This window comes from Sorex araneus, chromosome 4, assembly GCF_027595985.1.
Source record: "Sorex araneus isolate mSorAra2 chromosome 4, mSorAra2.pri, whole genome shotgun sequence".
In the NCBI taxonomy this organism is placed as follows: Eukaryota; Metazoa; Chordata; class Mammalia; order Eulipotyphla; family Soricidae; genus Sorex; species Sorex araneus.
In genome coordinates, this window is record NC_073305.1 from 127,460,295 (window position 1) to 127,478,531 (window position 18,237).

Genomic DNA, 18,237 nt, shown 5'->3' on the forward strand with positions numbered 1-18,237 from the left:
ACTGTCATCCCGTTGCTCATCTTGCTCGAGCACCAGTAACGTCCCATTGTTCATCGATCTGCTCAAGCGGGCACCAGTAACGTCTCCATCGTGAGACTTGTTGTTACTGTTTTTGGCATATCGAATATGCCACGGGTAGCTTGCCAGGCTCTGCCGTGCGGGTGACATACTCCCGGTAGCTTGCTGGGCTCTCCAAGAGGGACGGAGGAATCAAACCCAGGTTGTCCGAGTCAAAGGCAAATGCCTACCCACAACCCAAACACAGGGCCTGAAAACAAATAAGGCACTTGCCTTGCACATTGATGACCTGGGTTTGATCCCCAGCACCTCATATGGTCCTCCTGAACATCACCAGGAGTGATTCTTGAGTGCAGAACCAGGTTTAAACCATAAGCAAAGTTGGGTGTGCCCCCCTTAACCCCCACAACTCCTGGAAGCACCGGCAGTTACCCCCATGAACCAACTGTAGCGCTACCATGTAAGCTCTTCTACCAGTCTTGCTTCAGAGACTCATAAATAAATCTCAAAAGAGATCAAAAGCCACATTTAATCTTGGATGGGGTACCTTCCCCCACATCACTGTGCTTTAGGAAGGAAGGAAGGAAGGAAGGAAGGAAGGAAGGAAGGAAGGAAGGAAGGAAGGAAGGAAGGAAGGAAGGAAGGAAGGAAGGAAGGGAGGAAGGGAGGGAGGGAGGGAGGGAGGGAGGGAGGGAGGGAGGGAGGGAGGAAGGACTCTACATTTTAAAAAGTGAGCAATGTTCTTCATATCCTATCAGCTTTCTGTTAATGGTTTCTAAAATTGAGACCACTTCTTTCCTAAAAATACAGTTTACAATGGTAGTTACCCTTACACATACTCTTAGCTGCTCAAGATTACTAAATATAAAATAATGCTCACAAATAAATCTTTAAGAGATTCCCAGTGAAGATTCTTTAATCAAAACATAATTTTAGGAAATCCCCAATATAAAAAAAGGTGTTTAGTGTTAAATCACAGACACAAGACCACAGCACACAGAGCTCATTATTATTTTTTAAAATAACACACCTAAGACCTAGCAAAATAGACAAGAATGCTGTTTGGCTCTGAATAGCAGGGTTTCCTCACCTTCAGGATGAAGAATCCCCTGCAGAATTTGAGATCAGCTGCCATCAGATTTAAAGCAATCCCAAATTATGCTTTCCCTAACATTTGCCATTTTCATCCACATAGAAAGCAGGTGCAGTTTTTATTCAAGATTTGCACTACAAACTAATTTGGCCCTGAGAATGACTGTTTGCAAAGGTACAGCTGTCTGGATCACTACTGTAAGTGCTAACACAAACTCCAAAAGCTACCAGTTGAAAAAGAGCAAGAGAAAGTTAGCAGAAACAGACATCAATTACAATTTTTTTTTAAAAAAAAAAAAACCACTCTTAATAACATGAAAAGGAAAATTCCACTATACTGGCTACAAACTATGGGTATGATATTTAAAGAGACATAGTATATGCAGACAAATAGCATCTTTTTCCTGATGGATGTTACAGCCTTATTTAGTAAGGTAATTATCAATAAGCAATGTTTCCTACTGTTATTATGTCAAATTTTCTTCCCCCATTATATAAGCAAAGCAATTCTTATCAAAAATAACAGAAGCAAAAAATAAACCAATAGTTCATGATCCTGATATGCCAAAAATTATTTCAGAACATGCACTAACTAAACCATATCATGTTATTGTTTCTTGCAAGACTTTTAACAGATGGCTGTAGTTTGTTAATCTCTCAGAAAACATAATCACTACTCTTCTGTAGTCTTAACTGTATTATTTTAATTCCAACAGGAATGATGTTATAGTGGACACTATAGTCCCAACATAGAATCAAGTGAATCACAGATATAGTATCATCACAAAAGAAAAATATAAGGTAATGGTAAGTATTTAGATAGTATTTGATGAAAAATTCTGTAAATCTACAAAAACTCAGTTTTTAAAAAAGAAATAGTATGCTCCCAAATAAAAACTATAAGTATGTTCTCAAGCTGGAGTTTACAGACTTGATGAAAGTTTATCTGAACAAATATGACAAATATATTTAGATTGTGAGTTTACTCAAAGATTTACAGGTATTATTTCCAAATAAAAACAGAATTATAATTATCTAAATATGCCTTAATCATGCTTTTCAAATTTAATCAAAAATATTTAATAAAAAAGTAATCACTGAGATAGGCCTTAAACAAATACTATTTCAATATTTCTAAGAGGTTTGTCAGTCCTCTTTTGTTTTCATTCATTCCAAATGAAATAATTAAAATTTAGAAGTAATTTATCTGGAATTCAAAAAATCCTTTTTCCAAGATGGACCAGCCGTTGTCCTTATCAAGTATCAACTGGGCATTGTGAAAAGTAGTCACAGTGCTTAGTAAACAGAGAATCTTGAAGTGAATGGAGTATCCTGTTGGATTCCAATGTGGTCAAGCAGAGTTGGAGATTAATCTCAATAATAAGATCCACTGCTAAAGTGGCTCTTCAACTATTAGCGATGGTACACTATAGTTAAAAATCTTACCACTGGTATATAAACTAAATGTACCAAGTTACATTTATTAGGATTTAATATGGTGGCCAATAGAATCAAAAATTTTGTTCTGTTTTTGGCACCACACCGGGAAATGCTCAAAAGTTACTCTGGCTCTGCACTCATGAATTACTCCTGACAGGCTTAGGGAGCAAATGCGGTGTCAGGTAGCACTGTAGCACTGTCTTCCCGTTGTTCACCGATTTGCTCAAGCAGGCACCAGTGACATCTCCATTATGAGACTTGTTGTTACTGGTTTTTTTTTTTCTGAATCTCCAGGATATACTCCCAGAAGTAATATTCCTGGGTCATATGGAGCTCAATTTGTAGTTTTTTGGGATTTTTTAAAAAATTTTTTTATTGAATCATCATGTGTAAAGTTACAAAGCTTTCAAGGTTAAGTCTCAGTTATACAATGCTCGAACACCCATCCCTTCACCAGTGCACATATCCCACCACCAAGAATAACAGTATACGTCCCCCCACCCCCCACCCCACCTGTGTAGCTGATAAATTTCACTTTACTTTCTCTTTACGTTAGTTACATTCAATATTTCAACAAAAAATTCACTATTATTGTTTGGAGCTCCCTGCTTCAAAGTCAGACCTGTTGAAAAGGAAGCATTTGATAAAATGTTTTCCATTGCTGAGAATTAAGACACATGAGGTCTCAGAGACATGAGGTTTTGGATTTCTGTATTTTAGTATTTTAGTAACTAAGTCCAGAGAAATTTCTGCCAGAAATTTTTGGCATATCAAATATGCCACGGGTAGCTTGCCAGGCTCTGCTGTGCAGGCGGGATACTCTCGGTAGCTTGCCGGGCTCTCCGAGAGGAAGGGAGGAATCGAATTGGCCACATGCAAGGCGAATGCCCTACCTATAGAATGCACTGTCTCTTCAGTCCTTAGAATCAAGAATTTTAATGTTCTAAAACCCTAATATAAAATGGCAAGACCTTCGGAGAATTAACATACAAATATAAAACCTTAGATTTTAAAAATGACTGTAAAGTTGTACCAGATGGAAAGAAATGGTCCCACAAATTCCTAAAGAAAAGTCTGAAAGGGTAGGGAAATGGCTCTGCACGCTCAGTATGAATAAAAATAAAATAAAGTCTAGGGGGAAAATTATCATATTAGTACTAATGTAGTATCTCAAACAGCTGCCATTAGCATTTCCAAGCATGCTGCATTAATTGAACCAATTCTGACATATACTTTAAAGAAGATTACAATGTAAAAAATTGAAGTGCAGAAAACGAAAAAGCAAGTTAAATTTATGCAAACATTTCTATTATTACACTTTATAAGGATATTCATTCACAGATTTGATTAAGATAATACATTTTACTGCAATCTCATTTTCCTTCATCAATCCCCATACATCATCCCACAATGAAAAATACTTCTTATCCTTCTTAAAACACTTCATCTCCTTGACATATCACTCTTCTGATATATACCCCTCTTCTTCAGTAGCCATCTTATTTCTTCTCCCTCTTCAGGTTCACTTTGAACATAAATATTGACTTTCCTTAAGCTTTAAGTCAGAATCTTAAGCTTTCGTTTTCATTCCTTATCCTTTCTTAGCTGTTCATATCTAAGCCACCAGGTTCCATTAGCACAACAAACAGACTCAAATACTTATATTTACATATCCCTCTCAGCATCCTATAAGTGCCCAGTTATCTCCACTTGGAGGTCTTAAGGTCTCTTCAAAAAAAATTTTTTTTTCTTTTTAAATTTGGCTTTTTTTTTTTTTTGCTTTCTGGGTCATACCTGGCAATGCACAGGGGTTACTCCTGGCTCTGCACTCAGGACTTACTCCTGGCCATGCTCAAAGGACCATATGGGATGCTGGGAATTGAACCTGAGTCAGCTGCATGCAAGGCAAATGCCCTACCCGCTGTGCTCTCGCTCCAGCCCCTGAATTTGGCTTTTTTAAGGTCACACCTGGCAATGCTCAGGGGTTACTCTTGGCTCTGCAGTCAGGAACTGCTCCTGGTGGTTCTCAGGGGACTATACAGGATGCCGGGGATCGAACCAGGTCGGCAACATGCAAGGCAAGTGTCCTACCCACTGTACTACTGCTCTGGGCTGGTCTTTCAAACATTTCACATGTCCAAAGCTATCTCAGAGTTCTCCACTCTCTTTTCATAATTTTGTAAGTGGTCTTCATTTCCATGAGTAATGTTGTCATCCTTCCAATTAAACATGTCAAAAGCCTTAAAATGCATTCTTACCACCTTACCACCACACCCAACCATATCTGTCATCCAGTTCAATAGCAGCTCCTCTTGATCTCAACTACTAAACAGATTTCTAAATCTTTCTCCTTGTCCATTTGAAGCTCTCAAACATTTACTACGCACACTACAACAGTTTTTTTAAGTGTCTCTCCACATCAATCCCAAACACCCCAATCCCTTTTCAAGGTAGCAACTAAATTACATGAAATGCAATTCTCATCATGTTTTTCCCCCTCTATCCCTTCCTAACAAACTCTGCAAAAGATAATTTTCTTTTACCACCGTGTAATATTTCATTATATGGGTCTATCTTTTTTACCCATTTCCCTATTGGAATATATCTTGATTATTTCCAAATATTTGCAGTTATGCATTTCCTATTTTATTAAATACTGCCTTCTGATGTAGTATCATATCCATAAATATGAAAATAAATCCCGTATAAAGAAAAACTGAAAGAATATTACTAATAGTTTCCCCAATTTTACTTTTTTTTGATAAAAACACACATTAATGAGAAAAGATTTTACTTTTAAATAATACAAGTCAGATTCTTTCTTATTTGCCCCTTCTTTATTTTTTGTCTATTAATATAGAAAACAAGTAAATAATGGGTGCTTCTTTATACATTTGCCATATTTGGAACAAACATTAAAACTGTACAAAGTTTTCCCTTATCACAAATGCAATAAATTCAGATAAATGCTGAAAATTAATAGAAAGAATAAGGAAGTAGACCATTAGGGTTAGAGGTGAGCACGCTGTGTGCATCCGGCTTTAGCATACTGAAAGCTCATGTCTGACCTGTTTCTCAAAGCACTGCCAGAAGTGACACCCGTCCAGCCCGCCTACAGTAAGCACAAACCCTCAAAAATACACATACAAAGACTGTTCAATTTAAACTTTTATTTCCTCTATCAAATAGTATTTTTCAGATAAAAATTTCTTACAAACACAAAATTACTATATGAGAATTGTGTGTTCTCCTAAGAATTGACATCACTATTTCAATTTTGTAAAAAAAAAAAAATCTTATCACTGAAAAATTTTGAAATTTTTGTAACATTAGAAGTATTTTTCATAATAGTGATAAAATATTTTTTACAGTTTAAGCATTAAACTTTTAAAAACTTTTTTAAAAATTAAACTTTACAGTTTAAGCTCCAAAGTTAATTGTTCACTTATTTGTGGTACTGGGGCTCAAACAGAGACTCACATGCATCCAAAGAAAGTGTTCTACTGAGCTACATTCCTAATTCCCAGTAAGCAAATTATTTAACCCAATAGCTAATTGAAACTACTTAACAGAGGTGGAGAGGAAGCAAGCAGGGTGCCTATGGCAGGCTTTCATTACTTTTCAGATAAGCTTTCTTTCTTTGTATATAAACACAATTGAACAATTATTATACAAAATACTTGTACCTCCTCATACACACATTTAGTAGACAGGCAATATGCAAGTAATAATGTTGAGCTCTTTCTTTATGGCATAGATAGTAAAAATAACATTAAACAAGAAATGTCTGCTTGGGGGATTTGAAAGGAACCAAACTTTCTAGAGAGAAAAAAAAAACTTTCTAGAGAGAAATTCAATCCCCACAAATTTATCAACATCACTTTCTGAGTTTCAGTTGACATGTAAAATACTCACACAACAAAGTTATGAAATCATATAAAACTAGCGAAAGTGTTAAAAGGAAAATATCAAAGTGGCTTAATAATATAAATGAGTTTTTGTTTCCTTTTCCTTTCATTAAAAAAATCACAAAAATATTATAGGCTATAGTTGTTTTTAAAAAAGAATCTGGGTCAACAGAGAGCTGAAAGCGCTGAAGTACATACCTTTCATACTCAGGTCGCAAGTTCAATTCCTGGCATGCACCAGTGGGGACAGTGCCAAAATCACTGGACCTGAGCAGCATCGCATCAACAGCCCTGAAGACTAAAATCTCTGGCCCACATAGCTGGGTTGAGTACTGCAGGGAGTGTCCCCCAGAGGCCCCTGGGCACCGTATGGGAGTTATCCCCCTTCATACTCACAAAAATGTTTTTAATTTTTTTAAGATTATGTATTTATATATAAATTTTCTATTTTATTCCGCAAAGTTGGCATTTCAATTTAGTTTGTCTACTGGGCCATTCTTGGCTATGATCAGCAGTTACTACTTGTCTGTGCTCATGGATCAATACTCCTGGCACAGATCAGACCATACGTGGTTCAAGGGATATTCTAAGCAGGCTATGTGCAAGGCTATCACCTTAAACCTGTACAGTCTCTCTGGTTCCAACATTCCCATTTTAAGCCTAAGTGGAAAGATAAATGTCTACTGGTCAGCAATTTTAACAACCAACTGGCAAGCACATTGTATACACTGCAATTAGTTACACCACTAAAACCTCAGAACACTTAAAACTAACTGGGCCTGAGCGGATGGTAGAAGAGTTAAGTGCTTATCATGCATGTGGATGACTCTGGTTCAATCCCCAGAACCCATCTGAACAGAGCTAGGAGTGACTCCTAAGCACAGAGCCACGAGTAACCCCCAGCATTGCCATTTGTGATCCACCACCCCCCCCCGCCCCAAGTAAGCTTTGTAGCAGTTTGTCATAATAAACATACAATGATTCTTTAAAGAAAAGTACTTTATTTCCCATTGGGGAGAAAATATGCTTTTCCTTCTATGCTCAATACCGGAAAGAATAAGTATTAGAGTCAGAGATAGTACAACGGATAGGGCTCTGGTCTTTCAAGTGGCTGACCAAATTCAATCCCTGGAACCCCACATCGTCCCCCGAGCCCTATTGGGATATTCGCTGAGCAAAGAGCCAGGAGTAAATCCTGAGGACAGGAAGGAATGTCCCTCCAACATAACCCCTCAAACAAACAAAAATGATTAAGATGGTTATCAGTAAGATAATCAGTTATGATTATTAGTAAGATGAAGACAAAAAGATAGCAGGAGATTTTTACTTTAATGCACCACCCTCTGATACCACAGAAAAGAGAAATGCTTAAAGAACACTTCAAACTGGGGCTTAAAGAACACTTCAAACTGATAGCATAGCGGGTAGGGTGTTTGCCTTGCACGTGGCCGACCCGGGTTCGAATCCCAGCATCCCATATGGTCCCCTGAGCACCGCCAGGAGTAATTCCTGAGTGCAGAGCCAGGAGTAACCCCTGTGCATCGCCAGGTGTGACCCAAAAACCAAAAATAAATAAATAAATAAATAAACACTTCAAACTAAAAAACAAAATCAGTACCTTTACAGATTAGAAAAACTAAGCCAAAAATTAAAAAAGCAAAATGGTATATGGCGCTAAAGTGACCAGATGGACCCCATTTCCAGGCAGCAAGGTCGGGAGTTGGGCCCCTGTGGGATACTGGATACTGAGAGTGCCCTGCAATGCTGAAACTAGCCATAGGTGTAGTTGACCCAGGGAGGGGTGTGCCTGTGAAGCAGCAAAGCAGGACAACAGGGAAACACTCCTGTTCACAAGGAAGGGCTGAAAAGAGATGAAACCTGGCAAACTGCTGCCAAGAATCTACAGCAGGGATGAATGGGGAGGGCAGAAGCACAACTCCAGCATAAGAGGAAACTAAATCTCACACTAAGTCTGACAGTCACCCAAAAAAAACAATGCAACTCCAGGTTCACTTCAGAGGAAAGTAACATGGACCAATGTGACAAAGACTGAAATAAATAGTGGAATGAAGCTCAAAGAAATCAGTAAGTACAGGTTTCCATGAAAGGAACTTATAAAACAAAAGGAACTTATAAAACAAAAAACTTATGCTATATTCCCTCTAGACTCACTGCTTAATATTTTTTCTCTGACTTAACATTTTTTCCATAACCTTAAGCCTGTTCTTTCAAAAAATATATTTTCTAAAAGATAGTAGAAAGCTCAAAATAAAACTGTTATACAACAAGGTCATGACATCCTTGATATCTTTTTTAAATTTGAGTAATTAATCTACTTAGAGGTTAAAAAAACAACACTTAAGTAAAAGATGTTTAAGTCTTTGTGATAAAAATGAATAGAAAATGAAAAGAAACCACTAGTGATCAATATGGGACTGTTCTACTATCATTAACCACCAATTCATAAAACATGCATCTCTTTTGCAATTTCTCATTACGAGCTATTTATATTTTCAGATACAATAAACACCATTAGAACTACTTTTATATTTTTAAACGTGGCAAAAATTATCAATAATTTTTGAAAAAATAAATTTTCTTTTTGGTTCTGACTACCCAGTGGTAGTCAGAGGATACTCCTGATTCAGTGCTCACAGACTGTTCCTTTGAGGTGCTCAGGAAACCATACAGAGTCAGAGATCAAGCTCGGGCCTCCTTGCATGCTTTTCACCCCATTGAGCTCTCTCTCTTGTTTCAGATTAAAATAATTTAAAGGGGCTGAGGATAGTTCTATGATAGAGCACCTGCCCTGCAAACATGACGTCTAGAGTTCAATCCTTGGTAGCACCCTAATGTGCTGAGAATGCTACTGAGTCACTGCTGCTTGGGACCCACAACAAAGCAGGTAATGTTGGTGAACCACGAGCAGGTATGTACAAGTGTTGGTCATCACAGCAACAAGAAGATAAATTCTGTTTCTAATTTATAAAGAAAAGATCAATTTTGACAAACACTTCTATATAACTGGGTATAACTAGATCATCACACTCGGCCAACCTCATTATGCCTCTGAAGACAAGAAAACTGTACTAGACAATATTAAAACTACTACTACTATATGAATAAAACTCAGAATGTGGAAATAAAAATACAGCCAAGAGTGACAAAATCAGGGAACCAGAGACATTATCAGTGACTTAGAAAGCCTGCTTTTGAAGCATAAGGTTGAGGGTTCAATGCCTGGTGCCACCATATGTGCTGAGTGTGATCCTGGCAGCTCTGCCCTCCAGGACCTCTGGCACCAAGAGGAAATTCTGGTCAAATCACATCTGGGGTGTGGTGGGGTTGTGGAAACATTCAACTAAAAGGAAAACAATGCAGGGAGCACCATTTCAAAAACATAATGTGAGCACTAAAGCCAGAAGGTTGCGTCCTGGAGAGCACCTGCCTGAGCACCGTGGCGAGCAGTAAAACCAGAATGTGCGAGCACAGCTGAGAAAGGGCACCTCAGGGAGCACTGTGGCTGAGTGTGCAAGCACTGCAACCCAATACTGATCCCAGTGAGAACTACAGTCTAGCACACTTGTGAACCGAGTCAACCAACAATAAAGGAGGGGGAAGAACAAAATCAGCCTCGTTCTTTGAAAATCAGAGCATCCCCCAGCCCCGCCTGGCACCTCTGAGCCATCTCGCCAACAGGCCCTGACCCCTCCCTCTCCTCCAGGTAATTGGGATTTCCCTTTGGAGACCCCGCCCTCCCCTCGTCCCCTGCCGCGGTCGGGGGGCCCGCTCGGAAGCCCCCAGTCCCGCCTGGCACCTCTGAGCCATCTTGCCAACAGGCCCTGAACCCCTCCCTCTTCTCCAGGTTAGGGGCGTGTCCTCTCATCAGGGGGTGTGGTCTCAAAAGCGGGCGTGGCCTATTTCTGTAAGTGGCCACAGTTATTTCTCCCATTCCATGCAATGTGCCTTGGTCACAATCCGTATAACCTATTCCTCTTAAGATACCCAGGTCATCTTAGTCACTATATGCTAATTGTTAATTAGCCTATCCCATGCTAATTTCAAAAACACTATCAGTGAACACATCAAGCGGAACAAAAAGTCCTTTTTAAAGAGATCATAACTGCTGGGAATATATCCCAGAGAGGCAAAAAAGTACAATCGAAACAACATCTGCACATGTATGTTCATCGCAGCACTGTTTACAATAGCCAGAATCTGGAAAAAACCCGAATGCCCCAGAACGGATGACTGGTTGAGGAAACTTTGGTACATCTATACAATGGAATACTATGCAGCTGTTAGAAAAAAGGAGGTCAAGAATTTTGTAGTTAAGTGGATGGGCATGAAAAGTTTCATGCTGAGTGAAATGAGTCAGATAGAGAGAGACAGACATAGAAAGATTGCACTCATCTATGGTATATAGAATAACAGAGTGGGAGACTAACACCCAAGAACTGTAGAAATAAGTACCAGGAGGTTGACTCCATGGCTTCGAGGCTGGCCTCACGTTCCGGGGAAAGGTCAACTCAGAGAAGCGATCACCAACTACATTGTAGTCGAAGGCCATGTGGGGGAAGAGAGTTGCGGGCTGAATGAGGGCTAGAGACTGAGCACAGCGGCCACTCAACACCTTTATTGCAAACCACAACAGCTAATTAGAGAGAGAAAACAGAAGGGAATGCCTTGCCACAGTGGCAGGGTGGGGTGGGGGGGAGATGGGATTGGGGAGGGTGGGAGGGACACTGGGTTTACGGGTGGTGGAAAATGGGCACTGGTGAAGGGATGGGTTCCCGAACTTTGTATGAGGGAAATATAAGCACAAAAGTGTATAAATCTGTAACTGTACCCTCACGGTGATTCTCTAATTAAAAATAAATAAATTAAAAAAAAAAAATTTTAGGGGGCCGGAGCGATAAAAAAAAAAAAAAATAAAAAAATAAAGAGATCATAGCCCCACGTCTTCAATTTCGGCCCCTCACAAGCTAAGGTGGAGCGCCTGACAGTAAAGCCCATAACAACATGAAGAAACAGCGAAAATCCCAGAAACCCCAACAGGGACTTCCCAGAAATACAATCTCCCCGCTCTTGAAAAAGGGTCAAACAAGATGGGGCCAGGAGATGGTTCAGTGGCTGAAGAACCTGCCTTACAGATGTGAGGTCACCGACTCAATTCCTGGTACTGCTACAGGCACCAGGAGAGACCCAGCAGCTCAGCTGCCTGAAGTCTCTGGTGCACACGGCCATTTCCAGTCATCCCACATGTGTGAGCACGACAGCTGGATCCCTAGCGAGCACATGTGCAAGCATCACAATCAAAATGAGTGTACCCTAGCGAATATACAATCTGGCGGTTACCTCCAAGCAAATCCCCAAATGTAACCCCCTGTCCCCCCAGTCATGATAAAAACAAGGGAACCAGTGAAATAAATGAATGCACTGAGACAGCTTCTGAGTAACAGTTCTTGAAACACATAATAAAAACTAAAGTAAGTAATTTTTGGTTTTGCTTCTCTTGATGACAGCGGTGGGAGTGACTGGGAGAGGATGGATAACACCTGGTAGAGCTAAGGGTTTACTCCTGGCTCTGTGCTCAAGGATCACTCATGCCAGTGATCAGGTGAAAATACACAGGCCAGGAGTCCATGACCTTCAAGGCACATGCCTTAACCCCTGTACTATATCTCTAGCCCTAATATAAAAATTTGTAAGAGGGATATAAAAGACTATACAACAGAGAGTTTTAGTACTCAGATGAAATGATTTCACAGAAAAATAAGTAACTGCCAAATCTGATTTGATAAAAAACAGAAAATCTGAATAAATCAACAATTACTGGAAAATACGAATTGGTAATCATTATCTGCTCTCCACAAAGGTAACAGGCCAGACAGTTTTAGAGATATACTAGTAATCACGCTTTCATGAAAGAGACCATCACTTTCTTACAGAACCACTTTTAAAAACAGAAAAAGAAAGCTCCAGAGATGTATTTTATGATGCTGAAATAATGAAGTTTAGGTATTAAAAGAGCATAACTTATAAATTCTTACAAAATATGGCTGGGATTCAAAGCATAATAAGAGGATTAAAAATTACATGATATATTGGTGCTATCCAAGAAAGGCACTCTGAGACTCAAATTTTCTATTTTAATCCATGTTTCCAGTTTTAGTATCCAGAGATACATCTGGAGGGGGTTGAGGCACACCACTGGTGCTCAGTATTTCTCCTGGCTCTGTGCTAGGGGTCACTGGTGGCCGGATTCAGAAAATGATATGCAGTGCCAGGAGTGGTGGGGTTAACCACTTGCAAGGCAAGTGCCTTCCTTGCCCCTGTTCTATCTCACTGGTCCTTGAATGAAGCGTTTAAAAATTGAGAAGTCTATCTATATTTCTATTATATGCCAGTATATACTGTATTATAGTAAGACAGGTGAAGAAAAACTATTCAGTTTATAGAATTTCTCTTGTAGTGAAGCAATTTTAGACTGCATGTGAAATGAGAGAGGTAAACATATAGAAAACTAAGAATATGACATGGTAACAGAAAAAGTTAAAAGCGAATTAACTCTGAAAAAGGTTTAGAATTAGCAGTTCATGTGGAACTGAGTATTAGAATAATTACATGAAGCTGAGATGTTATTTATAACAGTGTTAATTATTCTTACTTTGGTTGGAGGCATAAAAATTATTAATTATTCATATATTCTAAAATAAAGTCTTAAATAACAACAAAAATAACTGAGGACTGTGACACCACTTATTTGACATTTATTTTTCTCTCAAGAAAAATGTGCTACGCAAATTGTTGTTGCACTGTAGTGAATTAGATAAATTATATTTTCAGAATAACTAATGCACATTATTTACAGATACTTAATCTAACACAATTCAACAAAGCTAAAAACCAAGGTCACTTACAACTTAATTAAACCATTTGCAAAGTAAATACTATTTATTTTCCCATATTGCATAATTAAAAACACAGTAAGGTTAAAACTAGGTACCACGGAATAATCAAAAGTTTACTTTATACACTGTCGTGTCCATGGCAAATTGAGTTTCTTTGAATCAATAGAAAAAAAAAGTATGCTGGCTCTAATTGACTTAGAGAAAACAAATTTACAGTTATTTACATATACCCACATATATTACATATATACATGGATAAACATATATATGTGCACATGTACAAAACTGCCTAAATTATGTTATGTAAGAGAGGGTTCAGATCACACATAGTGATGCTCAGGATTTACTCTGGCTTTGTGTAGAGGTCCTGTCTGGCTGAGCTCTGAAGACCATATGCACTGCCAGGGATTGAAATGAGATCAGCTTCAAGCAAGGCAAGCACCTTAACCCTTGTAATATCTCTCTGGCCCAGTTTTTATATTTCAATTATTAAATGAACAAAAGGCTTTCTAAATAAAACATTCACAAGCTGACAAACATTATCCAAAATGCCATATACCTGTTTCTAATATTACTGGGGAATGTATACTGTATCTTAATAAAATGAATTTACCTTATTTCTTTATCATAGCAATATATTTAGATTTTCCTTAGTATATACATCTTCTTACAAATTATTATTTGTAACAATTATTAACATACCTTTATTATCAATTTCTCTTTTATTTATTTCAGGGTTTAGGGGTTACACTCAGCAGTGCTCAGGTTCTTCTCTAGCTCTACACTCAGGAGTGTCTCCTGACAGTGCTCAGCGGAACCAGAAGTGGTGCTGGGGATTAAACCTGCAAGGCTCCCTGTACCCTTAGATTCCTCTCCCCCATTTAATAATACATATGAATATTTCGAGAAGAGGAGACTTAACAAAGAAAATTAAAGGGGATAACTTAATTAACTATTGCGGGGAGCCACAACTGGTGATGTTCAGGGATTACTCCTGGCTCTGGACTCAGGAAATACTCCTGAGTAATAAATGATGCCGGGAATGGAAGCCAGGTCCTAGCTGCCTGCAAAGCAAGTGCCCTATCCATTGTACAGTGTGTCCAGTCCCTCTATTAACTTTTGTCCAATTACCTCTTCTCTCCCCAATCTAAAAGTATTTGAAAAAACAACAGAGTAAATACATTCATGAAAAAAATTAATGAAGTGGGAGAAGGGAGAAAGGATGGTAAAGGAAATGGCAGAAGGTGAAGATGAGGAAGAGGAAGAAAAAGGGAAGAAATCTGAACAAATATTTTCCTGAGTAACTTCTCTATTAAAGGCAAAGCAGTATGCAGGGCTAGAGACAGCATAGGAGGCAAAAGACCTGCCGTGCCCAAGTTCAATCACCAATCACCACCAGAACTGATCCCTGAACACAGAGAGTCAGCACTAAGCCCTGAGCACCTCTGAGTGTGGTCCAAACCCCCAACCAAAAGAGTGAATTATTTACAGTTATTGCTACAAAGTTAAGACAAAATATTTTTTAACTCTTAAGAGTTTAACTTATCAGTAACTTTTCCTCCACATTTGTAACAAGATGACAGGTAACCTCAAATACTATTACTGCTAACCTATCTTAAAAATCAAAATCCAACCCTCTACAAATTGCAACAGTGATTGTTCAGCATGTATATCTGTATCACCAATAAAAGATCCCAGAGCTCACCATAGGTGATTATATTTAAAGAGCTCTGAAGTGAAGATAGTTTGACTGAACAGAGATTTGTCTTCTAATACATTAAAACAAATTAGAGGTTGTTCTAATTCTTGGGTCACCCTTCTTCCATATAGAAAGATTCTTTAGCAATATGTCCAGATTTTTATACTGACATAAATTTGTTTTGAAAATGATACCATGTTCAAGGTTTATGCACTACAAGAGAAACAAAGGCTAGAAAATACAGACACCTTACAGACTGAGGTGTCTTTTGCTCACCATTTGCTCACCACTCATCTGACAAAGGGTTAACATCCAAGATACATAAAGCACTTGCAAAACTTAACCAAAAGCAAACAATCCCATCAAAAAATAGGGAAAAAGCTAAACAGACATTTGTTCAAAAGAGATAGAGAGATGCCAACAGGTATATTGAAAAAGGGTTCTTCATCACTTACTATCAGGAAAATGCAAAAGACAACAACAAAGTATCACCTCACTTTAGTGAAACATCAAAAAGAGTGGCCCAGAGAGTCAGTACAGTGGCATTTGCCTTGCATGAGGTAGGCCTGGGTTCAATTCCCCTAACCCTGCCAGGTGTAGCCCCCAAATGAACAAGCAACAGAAAAAGAAGCAAACAACAACAGCACTGCCAGTCCTTTCTAAGCATGAAACCAAAGAATGATTACGAGAAAATATATACATTTGCCCACTTGAATGCTGCCCACTAAAATGACTGCAAAAAGAATAAAAATGACTAAAAAGACTAAAAATGACTGCAAAAAATGTTTTAAATCTTGATTAAAATTCTCTCATTAGAAAATTAGCTTCATCAAACAAATATTGGCAATTTTCAAAAGAAAAGAGCAAGTGATTATATATACATATATATATATAATTTAGAAAAATATAATAAGAAGAAATTCCAATATAGAAGCGAAGTTTTTTAAGTATAATACTTAGGACCAGTAGTGCTGTATGAACAGGGCCCCACATATACTGCAGGTCAAAATATACACTGGTCAATACTTTCAAGAAAATGTTTTCTCAGTACTTTTGAACATAAAATTTTAACTCATAGAGACACACCAAGGAAAAATGTGTTGGAGCAAATATGTGCAATGAGTCTTTATTAATGCTACTGTGATAAGGAAAAACTCCATAAAGCTTAAATTTTCAATAGTACAATATAAGTTTTACAAACTAGGAAATAATATATAATATAAACTCTGCAGTTATCAAAATGAGTATATAATAAAATGTTGTCATGCAAACATGGGGTGGGATTTGGAGACTTAGTACAGCAGGAAGGGTGATTGCCTTGTGTGCAGTCAACCCAGGTTTGACCCAAGCATCCTGTATGGTCTCCCAAGCACCATTCAGGAGTGATCACTGAGCAGAGCACCAGGAAAAGTCCCTGAGCATTGCTGGGTGTGGCCCCAAAAGAAACAAAAATATACATATGAGTATTAAATAACAGGGTCAAATATTATAACCTCCCCAATAAAGTATTAAATAATGAGAAAACACTTAAAAGTATATGTGTGTATATGTATGTGCACATTAAAAATATTATTGAAATGTATATATGTGAGCAGATATAGGATATTAGTGAGATTAGATGACTTAGGTCATATATTTTGTGTATATGGGTACCATAGATTTTTTGTAATTATACTTTCAAAATTATAAATTATATATAAAGTTTTATAAAAATTATTGGGTAGCACTGAAAAAAATAAAACACTAAAAGATCTCTTATAACTCTGACAAAAAAATAAGTGGAAATATCTGATTGTTCATAAAACATTATGCCTAAAGAGTAGCCTAAACTTTAAAAAAAAGGGGGGGAACATAATATACTGTAGCAAAATCAAAACAAATATACTGGCAAATATGCTTGTCAAATCTGCAGTCATAGTGTCTATAATGTGAAATATCTAAAAACTTCTAAGCACATAAAATTGAGAGAAATAACAGAAAATAATCTTTTCACCTTGAAGAAAATATGACCAAAATATGTCATTTCCTTGGAGAGACAGAAAAAGCAGTTCACTTTCACTACTTATGTCTTCTCTGAGAAAATATTAACTTAAAATAAGAAATAGCAGAATACCATAAATACTGAAAGCTACATACTATGAGAGAAAATACTAAGAAAAGATCTTGTCTCTTCAATAAAAAATTAGATATTCAAGCCCTGACATACCATATTATTAGGCTTAAAGATTTATCTTAAAATCAGTATTAATGAGAAATAATGAAGTAAAAAACAGCAGTAACCGAAACAAAAAGCCCCAATTTTTTAAAAAAGAGATAAAAATATATTGTGGTCACTAGAAGCCAATCAATCAATATTTGGCAAAATAGCAATACAAGGAACAGGATTCATCAAGTAAATTCATGACAAAATAATCTGAACTCCTTTCCCTAGGATTATTAAATTTGTGATTCTTAGATTGACAAGGCAGCATATTTTTGGAATCTTTGGAGACAAAATCATAAAAAGCAATCTACGTATAAGACATGTAGATCTACAGAGCACAAAACAACTATCCAATTAACTATATGTTGACAGTTGATTCATGCCAATACATGCAAACCAGAGACCTAAAAAAAAAAAAACCACAATAACTTAAAGGCAGGGAGAGTGCTCATAAGTATGGTGCATGTGTCTAGCCTGCCCAGAATCCGAATTCAATTCTTGGTACCACATAGCTTCCCAAGCTCTGGGTCCTGATGGCCCCAGAACCATGTAGAAGCTCCTCCAGAGCAGAAAGAAAACAAAACTCAGGAAAATTTAACTGCCACCATAAGTCCAAAACACACCCATGAAAACAAGTACATGTTTATGACTTTTTTATATGATATATAACTTAGCATTATATATAACAGTATTGATGACAGTCATTGAATGATTAAAATAATTGCACGCTCACAATGTGTCCAGTTCTATGCTAAGATTTTACATGCTACACTGGTGCGACAGCACAGCGGGTAGGACGTTTGCCTTGCATGCGGCGGACCAGGATTCGATTCCTCCATCCCTCTTAAAGAGCCCGGCAAGCTACCGAGAGTATCCTGCCCACACGGCAGAGCATGGCAAGCTACCCGTGGCGTATTCGATGTGCCAAAAACTGTAACCACAAGTCTCACAATGGAGAAATAA

General features: G+C 37.8%; 1 protein-coding gene across 1 annotated transcript in view; it reads right to left on the reverse strand.

Moving 5' to 3' along the window:
* The window catches only part of ASCC3 (activating signal cointegrator 1 complex subunit 3), a 332,257-nt gene that overhangs the window by 269,606 nt on the left and 44,414 nt on the right, over positions 1 to 18,237 (reverse strand). The window lies entirely within an intron of this gene.